The sequence below is a fragment of the Eucalyptus grandis genome, chromosome 5, assembly GCF_016545825.1.
Source record: "Eucalyptus grandis isolate ANBG69807.140 chromosome 5, ASM1654582v1, whole genome shotgun sequence".
In the NCBI taxonomy this organism is placed as follows: domain Eukaryota; kingdom Viridiplantae; phylum Streptophyta; class Magnoliopsida; order Myrtales; family Myrtaceae; genus Eucalyptus; species Eucalyptus grandis.
Window position 1 is genome coordinate 47020372 of NC_052616.1, and position 8121 is coordinate 47028492.

General features: G+C 42.1%; 1 pseudogene; it reads left to right on the forward strand.

Moving 5' to 3' along the window:
- The first annotated feature begins 696 nt into the window (after positions 1-696).
- Positions 697-5867, forward strand: LOC120293167 (annotated as a pseudogene).
- The last annotated feature ends 2254 nt before the right edge of the window (positions 5868-8121 follow it).

Below are 8121 nucleotides of genomic sequence, written 5' to 3' on the forward strand. Positions count from 1 at the left end.
AATGGCTGGCTGTACGTAGAATGTCTTCCGGCTTAACCGGAAAACTAGGATGATACCGGTTCAATAGGAAGTTGGGCCCTTGAGTCCTTTGTCCATGTACCTTTCTCTTACATTTTTCCTCGATCCCCTGGTCTAATTGCAAATCAAGACCTGTCATCACCACCTGATTTGAACAGGGTTTCAGTCCCGTTCACACCAATTGGCACGATCGTTTTTTGATGATTAAGGACCTTCCTTGCATGGTGTACTGCAGCTTTAGGTTTGCAGCCGATTGAAATCGCATTTCAATATGGTCCCAAGTTGGCAGGACCGGTTGTAGTTTAAGGTAGGAGAAGAGGTGTTGGAACAAGATATGTAAGCCCGTGTGGAGATCTCTACATTGTGTAGGAACTGATAAGGAAATTAAAATTTTTAAAGCAAAAATAACCGAGACAATAGATCGGTCGAGTCAATAGATAGTGATCGGAACTTGGTATTTCGGGAATCCTAGGAGGCGAGGAATCTTGATTAATCCTTGAATCCCGACCGGTTTGGACCGTCGGAGAAATTGAATTTAATTCTGGCGCCGGAAAACCTGACTCCGGTTCACTGGTGAACCGGATGCAATCGCGAGCGAGACGGGTCGTCGGGTTCGGCCGGCGTCCCCTGAACCGTCGCCACTGCGCAGTTATTTCAATTTCGCTACTGTCTGGGAGTGTAGAGAGAGAGAGAGAGAGAGAGAGCATGGAAGCCCAAGAAGAGCTCAGGGAAGAACGAATAGCGGAAGACGAGGTGGAGGAGGAGGAAGAAGAAGAAGGGCCGCCTCCTGGATGGGAGTCCGGGCCCCCTCCGCCGTTGCCGACCTCACCTCGCTCCGCGAGAATCGAGACCAGCGCCGCCATGGAAGTAGTAGGAGAAGAGCAGAAGGAACAACTGAATGAAGCCGAAGAGAGAGAACAGGAAGAGGAAGAGGAAGAAGAAGAAAGTCCGCCTCCTGGTTGGGAAGCCGCTGCGTGTCCCTCGATCGGACAGCAAAGCGAGGGGACGGAAAGCGAAGCAGTCGCGCTTGTAGGAGAAGAGAGGGCGGCGGGAGAGAGAATGGAGGAGGAGCAGGAGGAGGAGGAGGAACAGGACGGTCCGCCTCCCGGTTGGGAAGGCGGCGCTCGTCCCTCGCTCGAACCGGGGAGCGAGGGAATGGAAAGCGAAGCAGTCGTGGAAGAGGAAGCGAAGGAGGAAGTGGACGGTCTGCCTTCTGGCTGGGAATCGATCCTCATCGTCCGATCGAGCCGCCGCGGAGTGAGAGAATGGTGAAGAGCGAGGAAATGGAGGAGGCGGAGGAAGCGGAGGAGGACGGCCCGCCTCCTGGTTGGGGAATCGATTCTCATCCTTCGGTCGAGCCGCAAAGCGAGAGAATCGAGAGCGAAGAATCCGCACGAGAAAAAGCGACAGGAGAGAGAGCGAAGAAGGAACGAGGAGTGGAGGACGGTCCGCCACCTGGTTGGGGAATCGGTCCACATTCTACGATCGAGCCGCAAAGCGAGATGATTGAGAGCGAAGGAGCCGCGGAAGAAAATGGGATCGGACAGAGAGCGGAGGGAGACGAAATGGAGGAGGACGGCCCGCCTCCCGGTTGGGGAAACGCTCCTCATCGGTCGATCGAACCGGGGAGCGAGGGAATCGAGAGCGAACGAGTTGTGGAAGAAGAGAGAGTGAAGGACGACGGCGCACCTCCTGGTTGGGAACCTGCCCCACCGCCGCCTGCCTCTAAGGTGCCGCAGCCGGCGCCGTCCACGTTAATGCCGCCGGCCCCGCAGCTTGGTCGGCGTACCTCAGGTCAGTGCGACCAACCATATCCCAAGTTCATTTTTTGATGAGTGGTAGTTGCTTTAGCAGGTGGTCTGTAGCGTCATTGTCTTTTGATTCTCTAAAGTTCGTTGCAAGAGGTGATTTTCACTTCGTCCTTGCTTGGACGGTTGACCTGATCTAATGGTCAGTCCTTTACTAAGTTCGAGTAAGCTTTCAGGTGGAGATGAATCCGGAGATCCTTCGTTTCATTGGTACTGTCCCTTCAATAGTTGCGGTACCTGTTTTGTTCTGATGGATAGGTTTCCTGCGGAGATCATAGCTCTAGTCTTAGCGGGCTACCTGCAAGATGAACGACTGATTGGTGGTTTTTGAGGGCGTTCTTGTTTATTCACACATTCAAGAGCTTATAGTGGCTTCGTGCTTGCTTCTTTTTTACTGTTTCATCTATATATATGTTCTTTTCTTTTGTCACATTATCTGGGCACAATTTGCTGTGTTAGATATGGAAATGTTGGCCCTATTGAGTAAAATTTGTGTAATGATGGTTCCTCATGCTCTGAATGCTCATCTTTGTAATAGAAAATTGGGAAACAGCCATCTTTTGATTGTTCTTTCAACATTTCTTTGGTAAGAACTGGTTGTTTAAGCAAAGAGGAGTGCATTTAATTTAAGCTGACCATGCTTCATGAGGGGATGTGTGTGGATTGTTAGCTTGTACTTCTTTACCATACCATTGTACTCTGTTATCAGGTCGTTGTTTTGGTAGACTTAGGATTAGACAAGTCAAACTCATCGGCCTCTTTTGGAGTCTAGTCATGTTTTGGAGGCTCATATCTGCTATTTTTTCATGCAATCACGACAACATCTTGATGCTTGATGTCTTATTGAGACAATGATGCTGCAGAAATGGCTCAAATGGTTTGTGGTTCCTGCCAAAGATTGATTTCATATCAGCCAGGAGCCAAATATGTGCAATGCTTATGCTGCAAGACGATTAACTTTGTGTTGGAAGGTTTATCTCTTAATCTTTACTGGTATTACTTTTATTGTCATCTTTCCTTTTCTCCTTTCAAGAACTATACAGTTTGACAGTACTTCGAACTCATATCGTTTGTGTATTGATTGATAGATCAGCAAGTGCATTGATTGTTGCTGCGTAACGACTCTAATCTGCAGCAGTAAATGGTAGATGTGGACCCACACCTAGTTACTCCCCTATTCTTCTTCTTCACAGAGCTAAAAGAACTCATTAGTATGTGACTATGTTCTGAGCTGCACAGTGGCATTATCCTCTAGAAGATTCCATGACTGGTTCAAGACTTTTTGCAGTAAAAATATGTTGTCATACCATCAGTCCTATATGTTTCATGATGCCGCAGTTTCTTAGAATATGCAATTGGCTTGTTGGTTTATGCGGAATTGTTGTCTTACATGTAGGACATAAGATTGTTTCGTGCTTAATCTTGTGATCTTGGATTTTAACCTTTTGCCTTTTCTTTTAGAATGGAGATGGGATTGGTGAGATTGGGTTGTGGTAGGAAGAGGGAGTCAAAGATAGATATGCAGCATGGTAGATGTAGGTTGAGGAACAAGACTGTTTTATAGTAGCGAAATTTTTTTGACTTGCTTTATGTATGCATGATGTATTTGTTCTGGACATATCATTGTGATAAAATTGATGCAATTACGTCTGTACTTCTTCCTTGATGCTTGGATGCAAAAGTTTTTAAAATAGGAAATACTCTCTATGGCAACCATTTGAGAATTTATTATAGTCTGATCCAGCTTGAATATCTTTGACCTGCTTTATGTATGCATGATGAATTCATGTCGTTGTGATAACAATTGATGCAATTACAGCCGTACTTCTTCCTCGATGCTTGGATGCGAAATTTTTAAAATAGGAAGTACTCGCTATACCAACTGTTAGAGAAATCTTTATTGTCTGATCCAGCTCGAGCCTGATCCTCGAAAAAGAGAGAAGATTAAGCCTTTCAAGAAGGGACCTAAATCTGCCTGTAACATGTCACTTTGTTAAGAAATTTGTCAAAATTCACATGAATTTTATGTGCCTTGGGAAATTAAACTGGAAGAGTTCAACAGTAAGTAGTTATTGGAGGTCAAGTGACTTACGTCGAGTCTGTTGGAAAAGTAAATAGTGCCTGGGTGATATGCCATACTATAAGTTTTAAGAAGCTGATCATTAGCATGTCTTGAGTTTACAGGATAGTTTTCCCCCAATGTCATATCAGCTCGAAATTGTCTTTTGCATTAGTTTCAGGCTGAAAATGGTTATATCCTTTGTCGATTAAAGTTTTGCCTCCAATTCTGCAGCTTTTGCCACAGTAGTATGAAATCTTATCACATAATATTATGATGGAGGGATACAACTGATGAGCAATTCCTCTTTAATTTTGCATTCAGACTAAATATGTCATATTTCTGTTGCAAGAAGAGCATAATTGAAGAAGGGACAAAACAATTCAGTGTTGAAGCTGAAGTTGTTCGCAGTCTAAAATAAATTATGGTGTTCCTACCACTGTAGAGTGGAGTCTAGTTTGGCTGGAAACTTCTTTCTGTTATTCAGCGATGTATGTCTTTGTCTTACTGAAAAACGAAATACTGTCTTTGTTCTTGTTTCTTCAGAGCATCTGGTTGGACAAGTTAAGTGTGGTACATGTGCGATGTTGCTTATGTACCCGTATGGCGCTCCAGCAGTCAAGTGTTCGGCCTGCCGTTCTGTGACAGAAATTGGGGTATGCAAACTGTTTGCTTGAATAACTTTTGCATGACCATACTTGGTAGATATATCTTTAACTTCCTTCATCCATGGAGTGGGTTCCATGGAAAACATCAGTGGCAGTAGAAATTTTTGGGTCCCATGATCCTTAAGGTCCCTTTAGGACATATATAACCATTTTTGTGACTGGAAATATTTCACGTTGATGGACTTCTACTTTTTGTAGACATGAGGAACCAAATTACAATTGTATGTATCTTTTTTAACTGTCGGCCAATGCTGGTTGGACACCCAAGTTGAATTAGATACTTGTATGATTTAGCTGTGATTTTGAAGATTTTTTGAGTGGTGGGGTGTTATTCCCGTTTCTGGTCCCTCTTGGCTAGTCTTAAATTGATCACTAAGTCTGTATTATTTTCTTAATTTTCCTTTCACTTGAAACTATTTAACATGTTGAGGCAACAAAGTTACTTTCTCCATTGGCACGGTCTCATTGACAAGAGCTGGCACTTGGGTGACCGATTGGATATATTCATGGTTGTTTACAAGCATCAGTCCTTTCCATGTACATCAAGCTTTAACTTGATTTGTTTATGGTAATGCCTAAACTGAGTATTAATCTGTATCACTAGGAGCACAACAAAAGGACCCCATGGGCGGTACAGCAAGGAGACTTCCCCTCCCAGTACAGTTCCTTGATGGGCACACGCAAATCTACAGTTCTGCAGGTAGTATCATTTTCTGAATGCCTTTTCCGGTCTAAGTGCATGTTTGTTATATCATCCACATAATTGAGATATGCTTGCTAAATCCCGAATTTATACTTCCCCAGTTGGAACTTTGTTATGCCTTATTATTATGTGCTGCCCTGCATCCTAGTAGGCTTCGATTCTCATACGGAACTGCTCTAAAATCTGTGTATGCTTCTTGTGCAGATGTTAACATCAACGGGGAATGAAGGCAAATTCTTTGCATCTGCACAAGCTACGCTCATGCTTTTTGGACTCATTTCTTCGGGCGCCTGCAGTATGAAATCCCAAAAAGGTCCCTGCAGCCAGATTTGCAGTTTCAGAGGATCTCAGCCAGAGATAAGTTAAGACCTAACAGCTGCATCAAAACGATCCTCAAAATATTTCCTAATACTGCTGGCGTGTGAGATGTTTTTGCCTGCCTGGGTCTGTTCCTAGAAGCCAATCAAGGATTGCTAGTTAGAACGAGATTAGTATCCGAGTTCAAGTCCCTATGTACATGCCTATGTATTAGTTCTTGAAGCCTGAAAAATTTATGTGCCGTATGATCTGCTTCTCAAACTTTTGCCGTGAGATTAATTTCTGCACCTGAGCAATCGCTTGAAGACTTTGGTCCCTCTGAACATTTTATGAACCGACGGCAGCAAACCGCGATATGGCGATGGTCGTGTTTTCGGAAGTGCTGCTGCTTTTAAAGAATATTCGGAACAGATACGCAGTAACGTGTTTCCACCTCAACGTTAGAATCGTGGATGGGCTACGTTAATGACTATCTCTGGGTAAGTGGGTCTTTGGGGAGCTCATTGGGACCGTGGTCGTCCATCTTCGTTTTGCTGGCCGACGAGATCTTTGCGATTGACAAGCCAGCTGGGTTGGTTTGCCAAGTTCCAAATTAAGATTCTGTTTGATTTACAGAAAATAATTTATAGGAAAATATTTTCTGAACTTTTTGATGTTCATTTCACAGAAGATTTCACAGAAGATGAGTTGGTTTGGTTGGGAAAACATTTTCCAAGAAGGGCAAAAAGGTTTTTAAAATAGGAGAAAATGTTTTATAGTTTAGAGAAAGAGCAAAAACATTTTTCACATCTTCTTTCACCTCATTTTCTTTCATCAAATACTTTTTACTTTTATTATTTTTTTTTAATTTTTTAAGAATTGATTTTTAATTATTTTTAATTATTTTTCCTTTTTCCTTTTCTTTCTTTTTTTTTTTTTTCTTCATTGGCTGATCGTCAGCCTGAAAAAAAGGAGAAAAAAATTAAAAATCAATTTTAAAAATATGATAAAAGAATTATTGAAATTGTTGCATGGAGGAAAAGTTTTTCCTTACTAACAATGAAAATATTTTCTAGCTGATTTTCAGATTTCAGTTGAATATTGGAAAATATGATTATTTTTTTTAAATATTATATTTCTGCAAAACCGAATGGAGTCTAAATGAAGTGCAAATGTATAGTTGATTGCAATATTGCTAATGAGGAAAACAATGAAAAATACAAGGGGGGAGGGGGGATGAAGAGACATAACTTTCGATGTCTACTTTAATGCCAAAAATTTATGTTAGATTGTTTAAATGATGAATTAGAGAGGAAAAATTGATTATTTTGATGCTTTTGGTGATGAATTCATGTAACGAAATTTTAATGTCTATGTAGCTTTCTTATAAAAAGAAAGTCCCATGTGGATGATGACTTGCCCTTTGAACTCATTCTCTCTCAGTTCTCTGTTCTCCTCTCATACAGAAAATAGTTTCACTTGGCTTGAAACTTAAGCTCTCAAGAAGTCAGGATTCATCTTCAATGACGACCCCACCTTCCATAGCAAGCGCAATCTATTCCCTTCCCCCAACCCTAGGTTGACATCACCACCTTCGTCTCCTTCTGTTCCCACTGCGGCTCGACCACCTGCAATAATGCCTCCTCCGATCTCCATGTCCCCTTCCGCAAGCTCCGGCACACCGTCGACTCCCTTGCCTCCCGCCTCTCTGCTATGGGCATACGCTAGGGTGACATCGTCCTCCGTTGAACCTTCATTACGGTCCTTTGTTATTGTCAGTCCTCAAAATACCACCTTAAAAATTGCAATTCCAGTGAAACAAAATTACACAAATGAAGTAGCAAACTCTATTGTAAGTTTCGGTCATTAATTTTGCCCCAAATCCACGGTTGTAAGGGTATGGTTTGAGAAAGAAGCTGAATTTTTCCCCAAATCACTTATTGTGACGTTAGGGTTTGAAGAAAGGTTGAATAGAGGTATCTTTTAGTCCACTAAACCAGTCGAGATTATTTGGGGCAATCATGGGTCGAATAGTATTGTTTAGGACTATTATTAGTTGTTAGGTACGCCTGCCACACCTGATTTCCAGCATCTCACATCTGAGTTGCCATTTTTCTTTTTTAAAGTGACACTTTGATCCGACAAAAAGTGTTCGCACCAAATTGAGTGCCGCACAAAAGTGATAATATTTTTAGTGTCATTTTTTCACAGACATCACATTATGAGAAATAGCATGTGAGGAAGAAGTTGCAAAAAAAATATTAAAAATAGGTCAAACAATGGTAGGACTCAGGTCTCTCTCCAAACCATAAACATGAAATGGCGAAAATAAAACCTAAGCACAAAGCGTAAGCCGCCAAATAAACTGAAATATATTTGGGAACCACCGTCTCAAAGCCTCTTGAGCTCTAAAAGCCCTTGGGCAAATATAGAGAAGCAGTACACAAAAATTGCGCAAAAGAAATCCACGAATAAGAACGCGTTTGGTAACGATTCTGCATTAGGAACTGATTTTGACAAGAAATGATTATTTTTTATTCTGTTCATGGGAACTGATTTTAAGTAAAA